The following is an 11348-nucleotide window of genomic DNA, read 5'->3' as shown; positions in this document are numbered from 1 at the left end:
CAGGATCTACCTATTATATAACACAGAGATAATCACTCAGATATATGGATTAGAAATAGTTTAGTAAATTTAAACATTTGATTATTCAGGGAGTGGACCCGGGAGCACTGGAGAAACAGGGTGGGGAGTAGACTGCATGGAAAGCTCTTTCTTAGAGTGTGATTTTTCAGTTATGCACATAGGTTTCTCACATAACATGTAACATTCAATTAAAGAAGAAACAAAGTTGTGTTCTGGGGTCCCAAAGGTTCAGTGATTAATTAGAAGAACTCACAAAACTGACTGAAGCTGTTATTCTCATGGTTATGGTTTATTACAACAAAAAGATGCAGATTAAAGTCAGCAGCAGCAAAAGGTGCGTAAGGCAGAGTCCAGGAGAGACCAAGCACAAGCTTCCAGTTGTCCTCTCCCAGCGGCATCATGTGGACAGTGCTTAATTCACCCAGCGATATGTGGCAGAAAGTACAGAAAATACTCCCCAAACAAAAAGCTTACCTGAGCCTTGGTGTTGAGGGTTTTACTGGAGGTTGGTGACATGGACAAGAGCACCCATTTGGATGACCTTAGTTTCTCTGTCTCCACCCTTCCCAAGGTCAAGCTGACACTGCATGGTCCAAGGTCCCCACAATAAATCACATTGTTAACGCCCAGATACGCAGGATATTCCAAGGACTTAGAGGTTATTTCCTGGGAGCTGGGCTAGAGTCAAACCTTTCTTTGGAGTGTGTGGGGTTTGGGCAATTCAGGCCTACTTAGTTTCCTTGACTGCACAGAAGTGATAGTATGTAGGAAATGCGTAGTCTCATACATTGCTGGTGAAAGTATAGTGTTATATAACCCTTTGGAAAGAAATCGAGTATGTAGTGCATAAACATTATATTTGGTTTGTTTTTGTTTTTGTCTGTGACAGAGTCTCACTCTGTCACCCACGCTGGAGTGCAGTGGCGTGATCACAACTCACTGCAGCCTCGACCTCCCGGGCTCCAGCTATCCTCCTACCTCAGTCTCCTGAGTAGCTGGGACCACAGGCACATGCCACCACACCTAGCTAATTTTTGTGCTTTTGTACAGGCGGGGTTTCACCATGTTGCCCAGGCTGGTTTCAAACTCCTGGGTTCAAACAGTCCCCTACCCCAGTTCCCCAAACTGCTAGGAATACAGGAGTGAGCCCTTACATTCAACCTATATTTGTATATACATTAAATTGTATATGCTAGGCCAGGCGTGGTGGCTCATGCCTGTAATTCCAGCACTTTGGGAGGCCAAGGTGAGTGGATCACTTGAAGTCAGGAGTTTGAGACTAGCCTGGCCAATATGGTGAAAACCCATCTCCACTAAAAAGACAAAGTTAGCTGGACATGGTGGCAGATGCCTGTATTCCCAGCTACTTGGGAGGCTGAGGCAGGAGAATCACTTGAACACAAGAGATGGAGGTTGCAGTGAGCCGAGATCACACCACTGCACTCCAGCCTGGGCGACAGACTGAAACTCCATCTCAGAAAACAACAACGAAAAATTGTATACATTATTGTATGTATGTATATATATTAAGTTGTATATACACATATTAAATATATATACATATATTACATTTTATACACATACATTTGTTTCCTCATGCAATTTGTTTCAGAAGTAAAAATTAATAAAGATATAAGTAAAAGAATACAGAAGCATAATTTTTGGTGGCAAAAGTACTTTAATATCTTTAAATGCTCATATAATGCAAGATAGTTTAACTCTTACAAAGAACGAGTTAGCTTTTTTTTTTTTGAGACGGAGTGTCACTCTGTCGCCCAGGCTGGAGTGCAGTGGCGCCATCTCGGCTCACTGCAAGCTCCGCCTCCCGGGTTCACGCCATTCTCCTGCCTCAGCCTCCCAAGTAGCTGGGACTACAGGAACACGCCCGGCTAATTTTTTTGTACTTTTAGTAGAGACGGGGTTTCACCGTGTTAACCAGTAGGGTCTCGATCTCCTGACCTCGTGATCCACCCGCCTCGGCCTCCCAAAGTGCTGGGATTACAGGCGTGAGCCACCGCGCCCGGCCAAAAACATTTAAAATCCCTGAAGGAAAAGGAGGGGAGGCCGGGCGCGGTGGATCACGCCTATAATCCCAGCTTTTAGGGAGACCGAGGCGGGCGGATCACTTGGGGTCAGAAGTTTGAGAACGGCTTGGCCAACATGATGAAACCCTGTCTCTACTGAAAATACAAAAATTAGGCGGGTGTGATGGCATGCGCCTGTAATCCCAACTACTCGGAAGGCTGAGGCGGGAGAATCGCTTGAACCCGGGAGGCGGAGGTTGCGGTGAGCCGAGATCGCGCCACTGCACTCCAGCCAGGGTGACAGAGCGAGACTCCTTCAAAAAAAAAAAAAAAAAAAAAAGTTTGTGGGACCAATTCTAATCCAGTCCATGGGAGCTACACACTGGCGACCAACATCCCCGCTCAGGTCCCTTCAGGGTCGAGAGAGTGAGCCTGGAACAGACTGGGAAACTCCAGCAGGCAAACTAAGGTGCCAGGAATAAAGACACCGCAGACACATTCTCCATGTTCCCTACACCCACCCCTCTCCCCACCACGCTTCCATCCCGCTCCAACTCTGTCCTCTCCCCAGGAGCCTCAGATTGAAATGTTGCAAGGAAGACACCGATTCTCAAAGTCACAGGCCTAGGAATCTGAGCTACAAAGAAAAATGAGCCCCTGCTCCCCCAACTCCCTCCTACTCCCCTCGGCCCTGCTGCCCTGCACCTACCCCCTCCTCCGTAAGTTGAACTGTCCTCGCAGAAGCTGGAGAGACGGCGCGCCTGTCAGGAAATAGAGGACAAGCATGCGGCAAATGCCTGGGGTAGGTAGGAGCAGACGGCGAGATCAGCGCAGGGATGTAAGAAACAAGTGGCTCTCAGACCAAAGAAGATTCTGCGGGAGAGGGCACTCTAGGCCTTCACAGGGGCGTGGCTGGACAGGAGCTCGCCAGTTACCGAAAGAATTGTCTGAGAAAAGCTCTGATCTGACCCGAAAGGCCCTTGGTTCCCACGACAACGTCTCAGCGTCTGGCAGTAACAGACTCTGTGCCCGGGCTTTCTGAGTCTGGGGGTCCCGCGTCCGCCAGCCTCTCACAGCCCAGAGGCACCTCCCATTGGCGCCTGGCGGGTTAGGGAGGCTGTTCTTCCAGCTGTGACAGATCCAGCCTGAGGAGCGCTCCTGTGTCTTTCTTAGTTGTTTCTTCCCGCCCACCTGCCCCTCAAAGCCACAACCCACTTGCACGCCACCGTGTGGACACCTTAAAGCGACCGACCCTCTAGGTCTGAACCCTGCTGAGGGAATGGTCAGCTTCGCTCCCATTAGATGGCTTGGCCCAAAGGACCTAGCGACTGCCCAGACAAAAATTTCTTCCTACAAGCTCCACGTGTCTGTGGGTCTCTAAGACTCAAAAACAAACCCAAAAGAAAAAGCCAACCCCCACCCCCCGCAAAAAAACAAACAAAAAAACCAAAAACACCGCCAACCAACCTTTCACGAGAGGAGTCCTTGAGAAGAGCCTCTCCAGCCAGGACCAGGTAAGGGAATCTGTGCACTTGGCCAGACCCAGAACACACAGTGGCAGGGACCTGACAGCCACACTCTTACCCCACCACAGACACACAGATCAGGACGCATCACCATGAGAGAAGACACCACAAATCTGGCTCTCACAGATTGATTCCATACTGTCTCATCGATCCCACACACATCCCATCACTGACACCAGATTCCCTCATCGCTGACCCGACATACCCACAATCATTGATTCCATGGACCTCATCACTATCCCAAAGACCACCCATCACTCATCTACAGACCCTCCTCTGTCGCCCCAGGGACCTCACAGATTACCCATCCCTGATTCCAGGATCTATAGAACCTCATCTCTTACCCCCACAGACCTATTAATAAGGGGATACATTCATGGGAGACTGTGTTGACCATTTTACACACCCACTGCATGTGTGTGTGTGTGTGCGCGCTGATTAATGGACTTAGGTAAACTTTAGCGTTTTGGTAGGCAATGCAGTTTTTCAATGCCTTTTCTCTTTCTTTTTCTTACATCTTTAAAGGCCTTACCCCAGTAAGTGTGGATTGCAATTCATTAATGCCTATCCTTTTTTGAGTCCTTGTCATGCATATTTATTAATAATAACTCGTAATTCTTACAACTCAGAGACACCACAGACTCACATGAGAAGAATGGCTGTGGATTTTTATTTACTTATTTATTCATTTTGGTTTCTGTAGATTATAAAAGTCATTCATTTGTATCAAGTCACTAAGTGTATACTTTGTTTTCTAAAAAAAAATTCTAATTACAAAAACATTGTTTTTAGACAGGGTCTCACTCTGTCACCCAGGCTGGAGTGCAGTGGTATAATCATGGCCACCATAGCCTCAACATCCTGGGCTCAAGTGATCCTCCCACTTGAGCCTACCTAGTAGCTGAGACCACAGGCATGTACCAATACATCCACCTAATTAAAAAAAAATTTTTTTTGTAGATATGTGGGTCTCACTATGTTGCACAGACTGGCCTTGAACTCCTTGGCTCAACTGATCCTCCCACCTTGGCCTCCCAAAGTGTTGAGATTACAGGTGTGAGCCACTGCACCCAGCTGATAAAATCTTAAAAAGAGTAACTTTGGGACGTAATGTAAAATTTCCACTGAGATGATGCATCAGAAATTAAGGTAGAATAAGATGGTCCTAGGGCATCTGAAACAACAGAAACTAAATCTTGGGCCAGGAGCAGTGGCTCACGCCTGTAATCCCAGCAATTTGGGAGACCAACGTGGTTGACTCACTTGAGATCAGAAGTTCGAGACCAATCTAGCCAACATGGTGAAACACTGTCTTTACTAAAAATACAAAAATTAGCCTGGAGGTTGCAGTGAGCCAAGATCGTGCCACTGCACTCCAGTCTGGGCAACAGAGGGAGACTCTGTCTCAAAAAAAAAAGAAGAAGAAGGAGAAGAAGAAGAAGGAGGAGAAGAAGAAGGAGAAGAAGAAGAAGGGGAAGGGGAAGGGGAAGGAGGAGGAGGAGGAGGATGAGGGGGAGGAGAAGGAGAGGGAGGGAGAGGGGGAGGGGGAGGAGGAGGAGGAGAAGAAGAAGAAGAAGAAGAAGAAGAAGAAGAAGAAGAAGAAGAAGAAGAAGAAGAAGAAACAAAATCTTAATTTCTTCATCAAGTGTAAAAATGTGGACTGGACTCAGGAGGAATAATACATAAAAAGACACACAGGCACTATTTTTTTTAAGTTTTATTGAGAAATATTAATAACATACCACAGAAGCCACCCATTGAAAGTGTAAAATTCAACGGTTTTCAGTATATTTGCACAGTTGTGCAAACAGCACCACAATAAATTTTAGATCATTTTCATTACCCCAAAGTAAAGCCCATATCCCTCCATTTCCCCCCAACTCCCGTAACCCTGGGCCACCACTAATCTACTTTCTGTTTCTATGTATTGGTCTATTTTGGACATTTTATTTAAATGGAATTACATAACAAGTGGTCTTTCGTGACTGGCTTCTTTCACTTAGCATCATATTTTCAAGGTTTACTCAATGTTGCATGTGCAAAGGGGCACTTTACATAAGGATAAACCTGGGAGGGAGGTGCTTGTTGATTTTGAAACTTCACTCCAAAACTGTAAAAAGGAAATGAATGGTTTCAAATAGAGGAAAAATCTATTCGGGCTAAAATCCTCCGTTTTCGCCAGTTTGTAATGTGGAGTTTTATTGCGAAGAATGGTAAGGTTTTTATGCATATTTTCTGCAAATTCTCCCTGTGTTTGGGGAACAGTCCCAGAATGTGGAGGTGTGGGCTTCTGGACTCTGTGGCTGGATATTTGAGTCCAGGAGAACTCAGATCCCAGGTTAGGCAGAGAAAAACAGTGCAAGAGTGCCGATAGAACTCTTTGAAATAGAAAATTTTAAATGTTCCCTCCCAAAGCGTTCCAGATAACCACACAAAAGAGGAGTTTGCTGAGCCAGTCCGTCGCGATTGTCCAATAAGATGCAGACAGACTGGGAAAGAAGGGAGTTTATTTCTGCAGCCGGTTACATGGAGAAGCCAAGTAACTCACCAGACCAACTCAAAGTTACAAGTTTTTTTTCTAGTGCTTATAGACATCTTAAGCTCAATGCTATGGTGGGATTGCACCTATAAGCAGGAGTGTTGCATTCAATCAACATCTATTCTTTAACCAGGGCCTAGGGTCTGAAAAGATTTCTTCAGAGTCTTGGAAAGTTTCTGAATCTTAAGACAGGCCGAGGTGAATGTATAAGAATGCTATTATTATTCGATCAGACTTTAGGGTCTGAGAAGGCCCAGGCGGGGTCTTAATGGGTTCGTTTTCGCATTCCATACCTGATACTCAGGCACCACTTTCTCCATTTCTTTAACGTTTAACTTATGCATTCATCAAAATTATAGTAAAGGGTTAGTGAAAACTGTTCTGGTTGCTAATGGAAACCTGGCCTGCCACTCTGCGATCGGAACTGAAGCCCACTGCAGAACACTGAAAATGCCTGCAAACACTGACTTTACTGACAACTCTTAAACTACAGAAAATCAAGTTCATGCTGCCTCCCGGCTCTGTCCTCCGGAATTGCTAGTTAGAAACGTGCACATTGTCCTAGGTTCGGTTTTGCAAAGATGGAGCCCGTCAGCGAAAGCATTTGTTTTATTTCATGCATTAATTTTTCCTTTATCCATTTCCTTTTTACTTATTTATTTAGAGACGGAGTTTCCCTTACTGCAACCTCCGCCTCCCGGGTTCAAGTGATTCTCCTGCCTCAGCCTCCCAAATAGCTAGGATTACAGGCATGGGCCACCACGCCCCGCTAATTTTTTTTTTTTTTTTTTTTTTTTTTTTTTTTTTTTTTTTTGAGACGGAGTTTCACTCTTGTTGCCCAGGCTGGAGTGCAATGGCGCGATCTTGGCTCACCGCAACCTCCGTCTCCCCGGTTCAAGCGATTCTTCTGCCTGAGCCTCCCGAGTAGCTGGGATTACAGGCATGCGCCACCACCCCGGCTAATTTTGTATTTTTAGTAGAGACGGGGTTTCTCCATGTTGGTCAGGCTGGTCTTGAACTCCCGACCTCAGGTGATCCACCCGGCTCGGCCTCCCAAAGTGCTGGGATTACAGGCGTGAGCCACCGCGCCCGGCCAATTTTTGTATTTTTAGTAGAGACGGGGTTTCACCACGTTGCCCAGGATGGTCTCGAACTCCTGAGCTCAGGCATTCCAGCCGCCTCGGCTTCCCAAGGTGCTGGCATTACAGGCGTGAGCCATTGCGCCTGGCCTATTTTATTTTATTTTAAGACGGAGTCTCACTCTGTCTCCCAGGCTGGAGCGCAGGGACGGGATCTCGGCTTACTGCAACCTCCGCCTCCCGGGTTCAAGCGATTCTTGTGCCTCCGCCTCCCGACTAGGTGGGATTATAGGCGCCCGCCAGCATGGCTGGCTAATTTTTGTATTTTTAGTACAGACGGGGGTTTCATCATGTTGGCGGCCGGACTGTTCTCGAACTCCTGACCTCAAGTAATCAGCCCGCCTCGGCCTCCCAAAGTGCTGGAACTACGGGCGTGAGCCACCGCGCCCGGCCCCATTTCCTTTATTTTATTTTATTATGTTCAGACGGAGTTTTGCTCTTGCTGTCCAAGCTGGAATGCAGTGGCGCGATCTCGGCTCACCGCAACCTCCACCTCCGGGGTTCAAGCGATTCTCCTGCATCAGCCTTCGGAGTAGCTGGGATTACAGGCGCACGCCACCACGCCCGGCTACATTTCCTTTATTTTATTTTTATACTTTACTAGCCTGTTTGTTGATCACAAGACTGGCGGTGCACAAGGTTCACCGGGCGATGGACATGGGCGAGGTGGGAGGGTCTCTAGCGCCTGGTGCTAATCTCCAAGAAAGTGCAGGAAACAGCACCAAACGTGATTGCTAAATTTTGGTTTGGCGCGGCGGGTAAGCGTTCCAGCGCAGAAATGCGCAGGAAAGTTTCTGCTGTGCTTGTAGGCAGGTCAGCTCCAAGCACTTCTTTTTTTTTTTTTTTTTTTTTTTTGAAACAGAGTCTCGCTCTGTCGCCCAGGCTGGAGCGCAGTGGGGTGATACCCGCTCACTGTAAGCTCCGCCTCCCGGGTTCACTCCATTCCGCCGCCTCAGCTTCCCGAGTAGCTGGGACTACAGGCGCCCGCCACCACGCCCGGCTAATTTTTCGTAATTTTAGTAGAGACGGGGTTTCACCGTGTTAGCCAGGATGCTCTCGATTTTTTGACCTCGTGATCCGCCTGCCTCGGCCTCCCAAAGTGCTGGGATTACCGGCGTGAGCCGCCGCGCTAAACCGGCCCCAAACACTTCTTATTGGCTAATCTGGAGCAAACCTACACATCCATTGGCTGAAAGCTCCGTCTATTTGAGGGTGACTGAGAGCGTCCCTTCCTTTGTGTTTCCTGGAAACGGACTGCCGCCTAGTAACATCTGTTCACGTTTCCCATTGGTCACCGTTTCCGGAAGCCCGCTCTCCAGTTTCCAGAAGCCCGGCGCACGCTGGGTCTGCAGATGGCGTCCAGGTGCACAGTGGCAAGTGTGATTCCGCAGTCTTGGGCTGTTCGGCCAAGCGCCCGCCGGACATGGGACGCCGGAGGGTCATCGGCGTGGAGTCCTCGCTTTCAGCGTCCGCGGCTGGGAAATCGGCTATCGCTACGGCAGGAACTGGGACTCGGGCTGCGTCCCGGCCCTTCCCCATCAGTCCACCGGACTCGTGGGCGCGCGCATTGGTGCTTTCTCTGACCCGTATTGTCTCGCGATTAAAGGTAAAAAACGGGGCTTTTTCATCCTACTGGGGTAAAACGCCCTTTTATTTTTAGGCAGCTGTTTTGTTGCAGAACGCCTCGAAGGGACGGAGTGACCGGCAGGTTGAGGTTTATTAAATAAAACACATTCCTGGTTTATATTATGTTTATAATAAAGCACCCCAACCTTTAAAAAACCTCACTTTTTGCCAGTTGTATTATTTAGTGGACTGTCTCTGATAAGGACAGCCAGTTAAAATGGCATTTTTTTGTTGTTGCTAATTAAACCAATTTTTAGTTTTGGTGGTTTTCCTAACAGCAGCAACTTCTCAGGCTTTATAAAATCATATTGTAGGAAATTTCTGTGAAAGGCACAGCGAGTTAGTTTAGAATTGTTTTAAAGGAAGTAAGTTCCTGGTTTTGATATCTTAGTAGTAGTATTTTCCCCAATGTCTTTGAAATCTTATTTTTGGAGCACGTATGTGGAGTAACTTTTGTGAAAGAAACAACTTTGATTTTTTTTTTTTTTTTTGAGACGGAATTTCGCTCTCGTTGCCTAGGCTGGAGTGCAGTGGTGCAATCTCTGCTCACTGCAGCCTCCGCCTCCGGGCTTCAAGCGATTCTCCTGCCTCAGTCTCGCGAGTAGCTGGGATTGTAGGCATGCGCCACCACGTCCAGCTAATTTTGTATTTTTAGTAGAGATGGGGTTTCTTCATGTTGGTCAAGCTGGTCTCGAACTCCCGACCTCGGGTGATCCTCCCGCCTTGGTCATTACCATTATATATATATATACACACACACAATATAAATATATATAATATATACGTGTATATATACACGTATATATGATATATACGTGTATATATATACGTATATATGATATATACGTGTATATATATACACGTATATATACATATATACGTGTATATATACAATATAATGTATATAATATATATATAATGGTAATGACACTATCTTCCTAAATCCATTAAAATTTTAGTTGGTGGATCTCTGAGTTTGTAGGATTTATTTCATAGTGTGAATGAGATATCTATAGGCTCCAGGTCTCTCTCTTCATGAGGTGTGAAGATTCGGTGCTTTATAAAACAGCCCCCACATTCTTCATAGGCCTTATCCGTAATTCTCAGCACCCCTCTGCTTCTGACATTGTTACTAAAATTAAGCTAAGTTTTTGTGGTTATGTGAGAGCTGTGGAAATGTCCAGCATTAGCCACTAATGTTTCTCCTTGATATTTCTCCATATCTTAATACTGACCCTCAATCCATTACTCAGATGGGTGTCCTTTTCCTGCATGTCTGGAAACTAAGACCGGCTATCCCTCTGACCTCCCTGCTAAGCTACCATTTTTTTCCTCTCTCTCTTTTCTTGTCTACACTTGAGTTGGTAACCTCAGCTCTTTCATGAACAACCTTGATGCATTTGACTCCCTCTAATTCTGAGTTTATTACCCGCAGTTCCATCAGCCAAGTTTAGGGGCCCATGAGAAGGGCCCGTGTAAATTTTCACATACCTCTAGCCAAAATGTAGTGTTTCCTTCCATGTTGAATATAGGCCGTAGACCCCTCCGGTATGGGGCATTGTTAACAGTGAGACCACAGCAGTTTTATGTCATCTGACAGCATCTCCAAATAGCCTTCATGGTTGTCACTGCTTCCCAATGACAATTCCAAATAACATTTCTCAGTCACTTAATATGTTAAGGTGGCTGTTATAGGCACTATTACTATGTCAGAAATTACACCAAAATTTAGTGGCTCAAACAATCATTTTATTATGTTATGTGGATTCTCATGCTCATAGTCAGGATTTCAGACAGGGCACAAGGGTAGCCCACTTGTCTCTATTCCATGATATCTGGCTTCAGCACGGAAGACTCAACAGCTGGGGTCTGGAACCATTTGGAGGCTTGTTTCCTCATATCTGATACCTGGCTTAGGATGTTGGAAGAGGAAGCTCAGCTGGGACTGAGTGCCTACATGTAGTGTTTCCATATGGCCTTGACTTCCTTACAGCCTGGCAGCCTCAGGGTAGTCAGAATTCTTAGGTGGCACAGGGCTCCAGGGCGGATGCTGAATGGTCTTTTATGAGGTGGCACAGCAAATCCACCCAGGATCGAGGAGACAGGACATCGATTCTGCCTCTCAAAGGGAGGAGTGGCAAGAAATGTTGAGCCATTTTTTTAAAACTACCACAGCAACATGCCTATTAATATGTCAGAAAAAATTAAAGCATCCTGATAGCTGCATTTCTAAGTAATTGGTCTCCTTTGAAATTCCATGAATTGTGTTTTTGGTAGTTTATGGCATTAGTCTGAGGAGAGGTTAAAGACTCTCCCATATGGGTCCTGCACAGAACAGGCTCACCCCCACCCATGTCCCCCAGTGTTTGAAGTGCACAGTGTTTGCTCTGGTTTATTGGTTAGGGCAGGACTTTCTCATTTGAACAGGGGTTAAAGACTCTCCCCATAAGGGTCCTGCACAGAACAGGCTCAC

This window comes from Symphalangus syndactylus, chromosome 17 (assembly GCF_028878055.3).
Source record: "Symphalangus syndactylus isolate Jambi chromosome 17, NHGRI_mSymSyn1-v2.1_pri, whole genome shotgun sequence".
Taxonomy (NCBI): Eukaryota; Metazoa; Chordata; class Mammalia; order Primates; family Hylobatidae; genus Symphalangus; species Symphalangus syndactylus.
Note: the sequence above shows the minus strand (reverse complement) of the source record.